The following is a 14,877-nucleotide window of genomic DNA, read 5'->3' on the forward strand; positions in this document are numbered from 1 at the left end:
TGACGATATCTATGGCAAGATTCTTTTGGAAGCTATCGAACAATGCAACCTAGTAGTTATAAACGACGGATCACCTACATTAGCAAACAATAAGAAGTCAGCTGTAGACTTGACCCTCTGTACACCGGATCTGACACAACTAATTAGGTGGTGTACTTTAGAAGAACCTTATGGCTCTAATCACTTACCAATACACATACAATTTGGAAGGAATATCCCACCTGCGCAAATTAAACAGACAAAACATAATATATGGAGACTCAAGGCTGCTAATTGGGATGTATACACCGCTACCCTTGAAGCAACAGAACCAAAATCATCACTAATGGGCATTATCGACAATATTAACAAAGCTGCCGACAAAGCAATTCCGTTACGAAAATCAAACGCACAAAATAGAAATCATTGCTCAAAGGACTGGTGGAACGAAACCTGTAACATAGCTGCTAAAGCAAGAAAACAAGCTTTCTTAACCTACACACAGGCTCCAAATCTTAATAATCTAACAGAATATAAAAGACTTGATGCAGTAGCTAAAAAAACTTTTAAAGAAACTAAGAAAAAAAGTTGGATAAATTACTGCCAAAATCTAAATCAAAATACACCAATTAAAGAAGTGTGGAACAAAGTAAACCGATATAAAAACCGAAAACAAGCGAATAAACCCCTAATGGACCCCAAAGAAGACTGGATAAGCGAATTCCACACAAAAATCTCACCTCCATGGGTCGAAAACAACATTACTCAACAAATAGCTACTGTAAATAGGAACACTTCTTTCCTACAATCGTTATTTCAATTATGGGAACTCGATCATTGCATTAAATCAACAAATAATAAATCTCCCGGGGCGGATAACATTTCATATAATATGTTGCATAAAATGCCCTTAGACCATAAGAAAGCCCTGTTGGAATTGTTCAATTCGATTTGGATAAATAGGATTCCTTTTCCACCGATGTGGAAAGAATACATCATAGTACCTATCAAAAAACCTGGAAAACAGAATGGAAATGCAGATTCATATAGACCCATAGCTTTAGCATCGTGTATATTTAAAACCATGGAAAGAATGATAAAGAACAGGCTTGAACATTGGCTAGAAAATGAAAAAATATTACCTGACTCACAATATGCTTTTAGAAAGGGAAGATCTTCCTTGGAACCCCTAACGATACTAGTAAATGACATCTATCTAGGATTCACACACAAATACAGCACTTTGGCCACATTTTTGGATATAACTTCAGCATATGATAATGTTCAAATAAATATACTAGAAGAGAAGCTCATCAATATTGGTCTACCAACCTCCTTTGCCAACTTCATAAAATCAGCTTACTCTAATCGATCAGTTTCCTTAAAGATAAATCAAGAAATTTCGGAATCAAGAATATGTAGATCTGGATTACCACAAGGTAGTATCCTGAGCCCAATCCTCTACAGCCTGTACACAATGGATATAGAAAATGTTATATCACAAAAGTCTAAAATCATTCAATACGCTGATGATGTTGTTATTTACACCAGTAGCAAATCAGAGGACAAATGTATAGAAAATATCAAAACTGAATTTATAAAAATCCAAAAATACCTAGACAACATGGGACTTTCCATATCCGAGTCCAAAACCAATATATGTATTTTCTCTAGAAACAGAAATAACTATCAAAGACAACTAACAATAGGAAAATATAAACTCTGTATTAGTAACTCTGTAAAATATCTTGGTCTGCATCTAGATAGAAAACTATTATGGAAGGACTGTATCCACCAAATTATCAAAAAAACAAGTAATTCTATAAATATCCTAAGAGCGTTTTGTAGAGCAAAGTGGGGAGCAGACCCAAATACGGCTTTACTATTCTACAAAACAATGGTACGATCAATAATGGATTATGGAAGTCAGCTCTATGGAACAGCAGCAGATACACATCTAAATAAAATCGAGATACAACAAAATAAATGCTTAAGAGTTTGCCTGGGATATCTTAAGTCAACGCCCATAAACATTATATAAGCTGAAGCCGTGGAACCTCCTCTTAAACTAAGAAGACAACTATTGAGCAGAAAATTCATGATAAAAACCATTTCAAAAAAAACTTCTTACCTCAATAGTGTACAGTCACTAACAGTTCAAGTTTTGACCCATAGATACTGGCACTTCAAGAAAACCCCCCTCATAGTAGAATCTTTCTCAGAAATAGCTGACATTACAGATATACTCTATTCCAACCAACTCCCTCCAGTTTTAATTTACTCACCTGAACAAATTTTTTCACGTGAAATTAGAACCTACTATTTTGAAAGTGAAGAAGTAGCAAGTATCAATCAAACAAAGTTCAACGAAACAAAAAACAAATACTGGCCAAACTATGATTCTATATTCACTGATGGATCAAAGTCCAAAGAATATACCAGTTGTGCCTTCTACCATTTTGAGGAAAATACTGACAAAAAATTTATTTTACCAAAGGAAGCTTCCATATACACTGCAGAACTAACAGCAATAGTGCAAGCTATGAAATACGTACTCGGCTCTAACCACGACAAATTTATAATATGTACGGACAGCAAAAGTGCAGTAGATAAACTTAAAAATGTTAAAATAAATAGATCAGTTAATCATATTGAAGCAAAAATCCTGTATTTACATAATGAGATACACATCAAGAATAAAGTCGTCATATATCTATGGGTAAAGGGACACGCAGGCATAACAGGTAATGAAATGGTGGATGCCTTAGCAAAAACAGCTCCAACATCAGGAGAAGAACTAAATCTTAAACTACCCCCGTCCGATTTATTCTTAAATCAAAGGAACAAAATAAATGAGAGGTGGCAAAACCTATACAGCGCATCAACAACTGGAACAAACTTTTGTAAACACCAGCCAAGGATCCCCAGAAAACCATGGTTTCACAAAATACCAAACAGAAACTTTGTCGCCACAATAAATCGAATACGTGCAAACCATGCACTAACACCTTATTATAAACACAAAATAAAAATTACAGACGATCCACTGTGTAGTTGTGGTAAAATGGGTACATTGGTACATGTTTTACTTGAATGTCCAATAAATATTGTAAACATTAATAATCTATATAAAAACTTAATTCACTACAAGATAAACCTTCCAATAGACCTAAATTGTATTATTTTTTCAGGAAATAATAATATACTTTATGTACTTCATCAACACATCATAAACTGTAAACTAAAATTGTAAAATTACTAACCAATTTTGTAAGCAATTCTGCAAAACAAACTAAATGTAAAGCATTAAAGGAAAAAAAAAAAGGTGAATACAAAAAAAAAAAAAAAAATAATAAAAAAAATAAACCAAGTAAAAATAAATTAACCAATTAAAAAAAAAACAAAAAAAAAAAAACAAAAAAAAACAAAAAAAAAACAGAAAAAAAAACAAAAAAAAAAACAAAAAAAACAAAAAAAAACAAAAAAAAAAGAAAACAAAAAAAAATAAAAACACACACAAAGAGGGCTAAAACCTCCGCGGCGTTGAACCGGGTTGATGCTCTAGCGCGGAAGGAAAAAAAAAATTAAACACCTTACACTTTACTAATGCTACATATTACTAACAAAACAAATGAATACATCATGCTCAAGTTTGATACTATGAAACAATTTACACAAACTATTTATACAATCTAACATAGTCTGGCTAATTGGTCCTCACCAAAGCCATAAATTCCACGAAAAAAAAAAAAAAGGATAGTATTCAGAAAAACGCAAAAATAAGTACTGTAAAATATAATTTCATTAGGTACAATTATAAATAATATATTTATTTAAATAATTATAACTGTTAGGTCTATTTAGTCAAAATAACGCTTTTATCTTTAATCACAATAATGTTTTTATTTACGCTGCTGCTAAAAGTTGCCGATGTAAGCTCCTTTTTATACCTATCAATGACTCCTCTTACTAGATTGTCGGGTTCTTGTCACAGCTCTGTTGTGCTAAAAGTTTTTACTTTTCTACGAAATTCTGAACGACCGATAACAAGACTGATAACTCAACAATTGGCAAATGTTGGAGTAATGACAATGTAAAGTGCAAAGTTAATGTACTAGCTTCCAGGGGCAAACGAATATGCATTTTACATTGTGGAGGGGAAGATGGTTGGGTAATCGATGGCTTACTATTAAATGCAAAAGACATTAAAGACAGTTGTTTGGACCATGTTTGGACTATCATCAAGATATTACGCGTGAACTTTTCGAATCGTGGTTTAAAAATAACTTATTACCAAATTTAGCAGACAACAGTGTTATTGTTTTAGATAATGCATCATATCATTCTAGACAACTTAAAAAAATTCCGAAAAAATACTCTAGAAAGGATGAATTGCAAGATTTTTATTATCACAAGATTTATATTTTGAAGATTGGTACACTAAAGACCAATTAGTAGAGGTACTTAATATAAAATTATTTGTAAAGGAATATATTATTGATGATGCAGCAAGTAAAAATGGACATACAACTTTAAGACTACCACCATATTACTGCGTTTTAAATCCAATAGAGTTGTTATGGTCTCAACTGAAATATAATGTGAGACAAAAATAATGTAAGTCCAAAATGTTATAACAATGTCGTGAAACTGATAGATTCTGAATTTAAAAATATCTCTGAGGATAACTGGAAGAAAGCAATAGAGCGCTTAAAAAATATCGAAAAAGAATATCTTAAAAAAATTCCTGTTCTAAATAAAATTATTATCAATATGGAAAACAGTGATTCAGAGGAAGAAAGTGACAAAGTGTAATACCAAGACAACTTTCTCTCAATATTGAGCTTACCCGGAATATTTTCTTACATAATCAGGTGTAGGGATTATCGGCATATTATGTTCAACACCAAACTACTGCTTCAATCTTTTAAGAAAAACGTGGCCTTATTATGAACACTTCACTTATTGTTGCAATATCTATATCTTTGAAAATCAGTTCTTAAGAGAAAATAATAATGTAAGTAAGTGTTGACTAGATAAACTTTTAATTTTTACTTCAAGGTTTTATAAATTATTTAAATGTATATTTTTTTATCTTTCACTACCTACCGTTCGCTCAATTATTAATTAGTTTTTGTATACAAACCAAATATTGTTTGAACATTTTATAGAAAATGCATTGCAGAAATATTATTAAAGTAGTTTAAACTTACAAAATTAAGCTTTGTTTATAACAATTCAAATTTATAGAATCAATTTCTTATAAAATATACCATATTATGTTTCATGTAGGTCGGTACTATCCTGTTCTTTACCGGTCATAGTGCTGCTTATCCCTTTTTTCTCAAATAAATATAACCGGGCAATACCTAAGATGTTGGATACATGAAACCTTAGACCAAGAACAAGAGATTAAATGTAGAATAGAACAAGCAAGAAACCAGTGGCGTGCTGGAGCTTTTCAAGCGGCCCGGTGATTTTTATAGAAAAGCGGCCTCTCATCCTTATTTTACATTCTATGATCAGGACTTTTTTTCGTTATTTAAAAAAATATATAAAAATATAAATTACTTTTAACTCAAACATAAAACTGAATTCATTGATTTTTTTAAATTTACTATGTCTTTTTATAATATTACCACGTGTATAACAACATTACTTTCAGTAAGGCAGAAACTATAATTTCCTGAATAAATATATATGAATTTAATGTAATTAAGATATGTAAAAGTAAAGTAAAATTTTGAGAATTTTTCAATTATGAATTAAGTTGAATTTTAGTAAATCAATTATTATACAAGAGAGTACAAATACATACAAGTACAGTACAAACACTTCAATTTAACGATATCAAAATGTTAATACAACTTACCTAATAATCTAAACATTCTTTTGCAATTATTTTATAAAATAAATAACTCTCGATCAATAATTTCCGCCTTAAAGTAGATTTTTGAGTAGATTCGTAGATTATTTCATTTTTTTAGCCATTAGCATAAATGATTCCAAGTGATCTTGTATTTCAATGTTGAAAAGCTTCTTTCACAAGATACTTGTATAATTGAAAGAGTTAATAAATGCTTACCTATATACTATATTTAACCTATATACTATATTTATACTATTGGATAAGCACACTGATATAAGTTATACTCATGCAAAACAGCGTAACAGCAAGCTACACAATCTTTACACTTTTTAGTACCACATGGAGGGGAAGTTTTCACGGTATCAACAACATTGTCATTTGTTACTTCATGTTCATTATCACTTAGATTAATAATATCATCCTTCATTATTTTCTGTAGACTGAGCATATTCATCATTAACTCAATCTTCTATAATTTCAGTATTTTGCAAAGTCCTATTTTTTAATACAATCCATATATCTCAGTAAAATCGATGAGTTCTTCTCTAATTGCAGTCGCAGATGTGGTAGGATGAAAGTTTCTTAATTTTTCAGTAACTGATGATTTACTGATGTGGTACGTGGTAATATTTTTTATTGTCAAAATTTTTAGGATGTAGAGTGCTTATATCATCATAAGACGATTTGTCTTGATCCCATCGTTTTTCGATACTTCCGATAATTTTGTAAAAAAAACTTATTTGACCGGCCTCAAGAGGCCGCGGCCCATCGGTGATTGCACCGTTTCATTTATATGGCCAGCACGCCACTGCAAGAAACACTTTCTTAAAGATGCGACAGTTACTCACTGCCCGCAATCTTGATCTGTCCCTACGATACCGCATGATAAAGTATTATGTATATAGTGTACTGTTGCACGGCGTGGAAGCTTGGACGTTAACAGTCAGCTCGTTACGACGTTTAGAGAGCTTTGAGATGTGGGTATTTCGTCGTATGCTGAAAATTCCATGGACCGACCGCGTTAGAAATGAAGAAGTTTTAAGGCGTATGAGTAGAGAACGTGAACTCACAGAAATTGTCAAGAGACGTAAAACATCTTATCTTGGACACATATTTAGACACGACAGGTATAACTTCCTTCAACTTATTATGGAAGGGAAAATAGAAGGAAGACGCGGTCCGGGTAGACGACAAATGACCTGGCTGCGCAACATCAAAGAATGGACAGGATTAGACTTTCAAAGTCTAATAAGAAAAGCCCAAAATAGAGAAGACTTTGCAGAAGTCATCGCCAACCTTCGCTAAGAAGACGGCACCCAAAGAATAAGAAAAAAACAAAATCAAAAATATATACAGCAGCAATTAGACCAGTGATAGCCTATGGAACAGAAGTAATGTGCCTTACGAAAAAAAAAACGATGAAAAGTTAAGAATAATTGAGAGAAAAATTATGAGAAGAATACATAGACCAGTAAAGACAGAAACAGGGGAATATAGAAAGCTGATGAACCATGAAATGATAAATATAACAGAAGGAGAAGATATAGTAAAATTCATTAAAGCACAAGGGCTCAGATGGTTTGGGCACACATAAAGAAGAGGGGTAGAAGAACTGATCAGCAAGATCTCCCTCTCTCTTGTTGTTTCCCCATTACTGAGGATCGTGATTTCTTCCAATATTTCTAACAATGTTTCTCCATTGGTTTCTATCTTCAGCTGCTTTAAGAGCTTCGCAGAAAGAGTTTCCAGCTGAATGCTTTATTTGGTCAGACCATCTAGTTGGTGATCGTCCTCTTGATCTTATCAGTAAGATAATAAACTGGAAACCAGTAAAAAATAGACCAAGAGGAAGACCAAAAATAAAATGGGAAAATCAACTGCTAGACGATATATCAAAGATGGAAATTGCATACTGGAGAGAAAAGATTCAGGACCGGAGAGAGTGGAAGAAGATAGTAGAGAAGGCAAAAAAACATCACAACCTATGAACGACGACCCAAAGGAAACTGTCCCAAAGGGAACGACCAAAAGTGTAACCTCGGAAACCTTTTTTGGATGGTGCTAGAAAGGTCACCAATGGAGACACTGCGACCGGCAGCCAGATGGTTGGTGGAAAGCGAATCGTGGGTTCTGTAACAAAAATTTACCACTTTGCAGTAGTATTTGTTGAACTAAAATGATAAGATGAAATGAATGAAGGAAGGGTGATGAACTGATAATGGAAGTATGGAGAGACAGAGGCAAACTGAATAGAGTTGGCTAGCAAGAGCTGCAAGAGAACAACTTGACACTCAAGGATGGATACGGCTCGTTTGCATGCCTGTCAAAGAACAGTAGCTCAACCTAAAGAGAGATGATGACTAGAAAAGGGAAATCTTAAGATGAAAATAATGTTCAGAAAATAAATTAAATAAATATAATAATATAATAAAATAGAAGAATATAGAAGATAAATAAAATAGACTGAATTATGGGCGCCAGAAGTTGGAATGGACCAAACTTCCAGGTATCTTACACTGCTGTAAAATATTCAATATATTAAATTATTAAATTCAAAACTGGGAAAAAAAATAATTGGTATACAAAACAAATAAATATTTATTATATATAACTATCTAGATTATTAACAACCTCTAAGTTATGACAAGTGTAACTATGTAACTCTAAAATGACAATGAGAAATAATTACCTATTGTGATATAAATATAATTACCTATTAAATTATTATTGGAGTAGCTTTCCTAGGAAGCATACCCTCAACTTACATCTAGGTTAAATGACAACCCTTCACCAAATAATAGTACGAATAAAATACGTACAGCCTAATTGAATACTACCTGATAATATAATAATAAAAATACCTAATATAAATAATATTTTTATATAACTCTCAATGAGTTGACGGGTAACAAGTCCCTAAATGAACCAACGTAGTACTGGATACAAAAACCCTTTTATCACTAGTGGTTCTTAATAATAATAACAAGTAAAACTAGTACCGTCCTGAGGGGCTAGGTACTAGGGATTGATTCAAAGTTAATATAAAAAGGAAATGATTGATACGTTAACGTTAAATAATATTTGCAAAAAACTAATAAAAATTGATAAAGTATGAAAGCAAGTTAAATGATTTTAAAGTTAGAGAATTAAGACAATTATATATTTAATTTACATGGGAACAAGTCTAAAATTAATACAAACCAAGGGTAAAGAACATATATGTGGGAAGAATATTCGAGCTCGAAACTTCTACCAAGGAATTATGTAAATTTGGGGAACACTATCAACTTTAGGTATGGCTCTGATAAATTACAGTATACTTATGTTTTTGGAGGAAAGAAAAAATATATGTAATTAAATTATGAAAGTATAAGTATGCTAAATGTCCTGAAAAATTAAAAAAAAACAGTATGTCTTTAACCGTTACAAATAAATGTCCCCAAAACAAACCCCTTTTCACAGGTTCCAATGTTCCTTGATGTCTAATACCCAAGTCCGTGGTACGAAGCTAACACCAATGTGGTGTAACGGTCCAACCGTTACTGAAACTGCCCCTCTGAGGGTTGCAGGAAGAAGAACCAAAATAAACAAGATCAAATGGGAGGCTGTATATCATCCAGACCTGTCCCTTTTCGATTGACCCCTGGAAGTGCCTACCCGTGGTGTTGTTGGGTCTTTATAAGTTCATATGTCGTTTGAGATTTCTCCTGAAGGGCTAAAACCAAAAACATTCCCAGTTTATTTCCAATAAAACCTGTTATAAAAAGAAGTAAAAGAGAGAAGTTGACGAGGAAAGGTTTTTAGAAGAGAAGACTACAAAAACTCGACCTTTCATTGACCCCAAGAAAACCTATCTACCTTGACATTTTAACCATAGGTTGTGATAAGAGTTTTAACACATATGGCCTTGATTAGAATAGACAAGAAAACTTACAATTTAAATGTTGGATGTGATATTTTTGTTATTTTAACAAATAATATGTTTTTTTTTTCAAAAGTAGTTGTATATGTATTGTATAAAGAAATAGGTACTGTGGAAATATATGAACATACTAGATATGGGAAAAGAATTATGAAGTCTATAAAGTAAGATTTAATAAGTTTCAGGAAGTCATGACATAATTTTCAATAGGTTTTCAGAACTGGAAAATTTTGATGAACATAACCACATATTAAGTATATTCTTAGAGATATTTTCTGGATACATTATAGACACTGCAATATTCTACATCAAAGCCAATCGATGACTTGATTTAAATTCAATCCATAATGAAAATAATATTACAATGGCCAAAACTAGGACGCCATAATGAAAAACTAGTACACATAAAAAACATACCGGTGCAAAATCCTTCTTCTTACAGTTTCATTATATTTCGTCACTTTGATTCAAACACAAACTTAATAAAATAACTGGCAATACAGTAATAATTGAACCATGCGGCTAAAATATAATTTCCTCAATCACTTATTGTAAGAGATTACACCGCCCTTCTTGGCACTTCGCAGAGAACAATGACCCTCCTTGCTCCGTTCGACTTGATGACAGCTGGCGACCGGCGTCAATGCCAACTTCAAAAATCTATCAGTGATGCCACAGCACCTAGGTATGACGTCATCCAGAGGATTTTGTGCGAACGGCTTGTTTTAATTACGAGAAAAATAATTTTAACCATAATTAAATAAGGTGTTCCCATTAATAATTACTTAGATAAGTGATGGAACGTCACATTCCTCTCCTACTGGGAGAAAAAAAATTTATTAAAATTTTTTTTTTATTTATACTCTAAATATTAAACTAAAGTAGTAGTAGTGTATTATTTCGCGTTGATTCGCCAGATTACAAAATAACCACAAACCAAGGAATAGAGGAAAGCAGGAGAGTCCCTGCAACAGATATCATGACTTACAACAGATGACTCGAAGTCATATTAAAATATCCTCGGCATTGTCTAAAGCCAAAGATAAACTAAATAATTTACTAAAGTTCATAATAACAAATAAATGTCGAATGGGCCCGAAATCCAAAATTGAACTATCCAGGGACATCAGATTTATAAAATGTATATCCAAGGACGAACAACCAGGCAAAGGTGTGAGCCTGTTCGTACAATAACGCAAATAACTATACTGAAGTAAGACCAAAGAAATCAATAACTACAATAAGTGAAGAATCGAACACTTAATCCAAATTTGAACTAACAATGGACACCAGATTCGTAATAGTATATCCAGAGAAGAACAATCAGGAAGATTTATGGAACAATTCTCACCAGTGCCAAATAATACAAATAGTAAACATATCAAAGTCATCCAAAAACTCATTAATCAAAATAAATGTGGAATCGGACACTTAATCCAAAGTCGGACTATCAATGGACACCAGATTCATAAAGCATATCCACAGAAGGACGACCAGGAAGATTTATGGACCAATTCACACCAATATTAAATCACATAAATAAATTAGGTATACGTACACCCACATCCGGTAGTACGAGCCTATACAACCAAATAAACAAAATAAGTGAGGAATCGGACACTTAATTCAAAATCGGACTATCAATGGATACCAGATTTATAAGAGCATATCCAAAGAAGAACGATCAGGAAGATTTATGGACCAATTCTCACTAATACTAAACTAAACAAACTAATGTCTAAGGAAAGAAGTGGGAATCTACTAAAAATAAACAATTGATTTGTTCAAACACCTCAAATACTAAACTAAGGAACCTACTATGTATATGGGTAGTCAACAACAACCATACTATGAAGTACGAGACATAATATAAACTAAGTACTTCCCTAACAAATGGTAAACATGTAACTGGAATATTTGGACTAATTACACAAGGATGGTTAGGAAATGCTGCAGACATTTCCCGACCAGAAATAATTTGATGGATAAACATCAGCGTACTCTGCTATGAAAACATAGGTGACGAAATCGGATAGCAGTGATCAGTTGCTGAATTTCGAACCCACGCATTCACTAGGTTACCTAGGAACCCACATTAACAGAGTATTGGCTGACTAGTTCTTAAGAAGAAATCCATACATACATCAGAATTCCAACTAATTCCAGAATCATACTGTGTAGGGCATAAGGACATAAATTATTACAAAGTATTTAAGATATCTGTGACAAATGTTGATAAAGTAAACCAATATCAAGTTAAGAACCACCACATCTTTCCAATATGGCAAATCTAATAACAAGATAATAAAAGATACATCTATAAAAAAAAAAGTAGGTAATCAAATATCAAAAATACAACATACAACCTGAGAGAAGTAGTGTATAATATTGTTAGTTCCATAGTTCCATACCAAATATCAATATTAAACCAACATACTTGTATGAGCCCATATTCAAATATATAAATATATAATAATCAACAACCCTTCTATACTAAGGGGTGAGGTGTACACTCTATAAGGTACAAGTAGGTTCTTACTAACTGGATAATCCTACTAACAGCATTAGTAATTAATAATGTTGATTCATAATAATTAAAGTGCAACATTAATAATGAAAAAAAAAATGATAAGCTCATACATAAGAGTACTACATAAATAATTAACCTAATGATTCATAAATTGGAAGTCATCTAACAACCATGCCAAAAGATAAAAATGGAGCTATGTACCTGCTCTATCTGGTGAATAAAACATTAAACTAAAATACTGAATCTTAATAAGGATCGAGCTAAAGACAAATAGAGGAAGAAGTTAGCTCAAACAACCCTATAAAGTTAATCTTCTTCCGAAGATGACGAATCAACCTCATCCATGATGTTATCAGGCAGTAAATCCTTTAGGTGAAATTGTCCAATTCGTCTGTTAGTCGAATTGTCCTTCAATTCATATACTAACGGAGATATTACTTTCACAACCGTACAGGGAATATATTTCTGGCAAAATTTTGCCGAAATAGCATCACCCTTATTAGACTTTACAAAGTTTCGCTTCAACACTCTATCTCCAACGAAGAATCGCAGATCTCTTTTCCTCAAATTATACTGCCGCTGGTTCCTTAAATAGGAAGTTTTTAACTTCTTCCTAATGTCAGAAAAAATTTGAGGTAGAGTCTGGAGATCATCTAAGCGATGAAGGTTATCGGATATCTGAGGGAGATTTGTGGAAGTGTCTGAGATTGCACCAAAATAGTCACCAGATAAAGCAACATTTCTACCAAAATTGAGATATGCCGGAGAACATTGGGTCACCTCATGGACAGAGGTCCTTATGGCTTGAGCGATGGAATGGATATATTGATCCCAAGCTCTGTGATCTGGGAATGTATAAGACCTAAGGGCTGTGACGATACTGCGATTCACTCTCTCAGTATGATTGGCTTGAGGATGGTAGGCAGCATTATAAAAGGTCTTCTGAACCTTATATTTAGCTAAAAGATCTTTAAAGGCCTTTGATACAAACTGAGGACCGTTGTCACATGACACAATTTGGGGAACACCATACACCAAAAAGACTTGTTCTTCCAAATATTTCAAAATTGCTGGAGTTGTGGCCTGACGAAGAGGACAAACTAAAGGAAATTTGGTGAAATAATCCACAACTACCAAGCAATAGGTATTACCCTTGTAGCTCCGAGGATACGGTCCAATGAGATCCATTGAGATCATCTGCCAAGGAAAATTAATGTTCCTGAAGGACCCCATAAGTCCAGCTTGTGGTAAATTACTTGGTTTACAAGTAGCACAAACCATGCATTTAGAAATGTACTTTTTAATAGACTTCCGCATGCCAGGCCAATAATATAACTCAGCAATACGATGAAAAGTTTTATAAAAACCAAAATGTCCAGCAGTAACTTCATCATGAGACATACGTAATATGTTTTCCCTATTTGGCGTAGGTACAACTATTTTCCAATCTGACATATTGGATAAGGCCTCTATAGGACTTAAGATATGTTTGTAGAGTATATTGTTCTCTACCTTAAAATCGGGATAATTTTGTGGGTCTTGAGTAACCCTATCAATCATATTCTGATACCACTCATCAGGAGTTAATGTGGACAAATCGAATACATTAAGGTCGTGGACACGGGAAAGAGCATCAGCAACCACTACACCGTTGGCCTTTCGATGAACAATTTTATATGAATAGGCAGCCAGTTTGCATATCCATCGGGAAAGTCTCTGAGATGGGTTTTTCATACTATGAAGCCATACCAAGGAACTATGGTCCGTAATTATAGTGAAATTACGACCCTCTAAATAATAACGGAATGCTTCCAACCCATGTATGATAGCTAAGAGTTCTTTCTCCGTGGTGGAATAGTTTTTCTGGGCCTTATTTAATTTCTCACTCGTGTAGGCTATGGGATGTTCAGAGCCATCTTTCAACTGAAACAACACGCCACCAGAAGCAGTATTAGAGCAATCAGTCATCAAATAAAAATGCTCGTTAAAATTAGGTGACATCATAACCGGTGCGCTAGTTAAAGCCTCTTTAACGCGCCTAAAAGCTTCATCGGCCTCAGGAGTCCAAGTAATGGTCTGCCCTTTTTTTCTGTTCTTCAAAAGATCAGTAAGAGGTGACAACAAGGTAGAGTACGAAGGTACAAACCGGCGATAATATCCACACATTCCCAATATCCTACGGACTTGGGTGGTGGTCTTAGGTATAGGAAAATTCTTAATAGCAACTATTTTCTCCGGATCAGTCCTTAGACCCTGGTTATCCACAACATAACCCAGAAACTTAAGACTAGGACGACAGAACTGACACTTATCCAAATTAATCGTTAGATTAGCTTCCTTAAGACGTAAGAATAACTTATCTAAAATTTCCATATGAAGGGAAAAATCAGGAGTGACAACCAAAATATCGTCCAAATAATAGAAAACATAGGGCTCTAACTGTGGACCAATGACTAAATCCATCAGACGACACATTGTCTGAGGAGCAGAAACAAGACCAAAAGGCATGGTGACAAACTGGAATAATCCTTTACCACTGACAGCAAAAGCAGTATACTTCTTGCTCTCTTCACTCAG

The sequence above is a fragment of the Diabrotica virgifera genome, chromosome 10, assembly GCF_917563875.1.
Source record: "Diabrotica virgifera virgifera chromosome 10, PGI_DIABVI_V3a".
NCBI lineage: Eukaryota > Metazoa > Arthropoda > Insecta > Coleoptera > Chrysomelidae > Diabrotica > Diabrotica virgifera.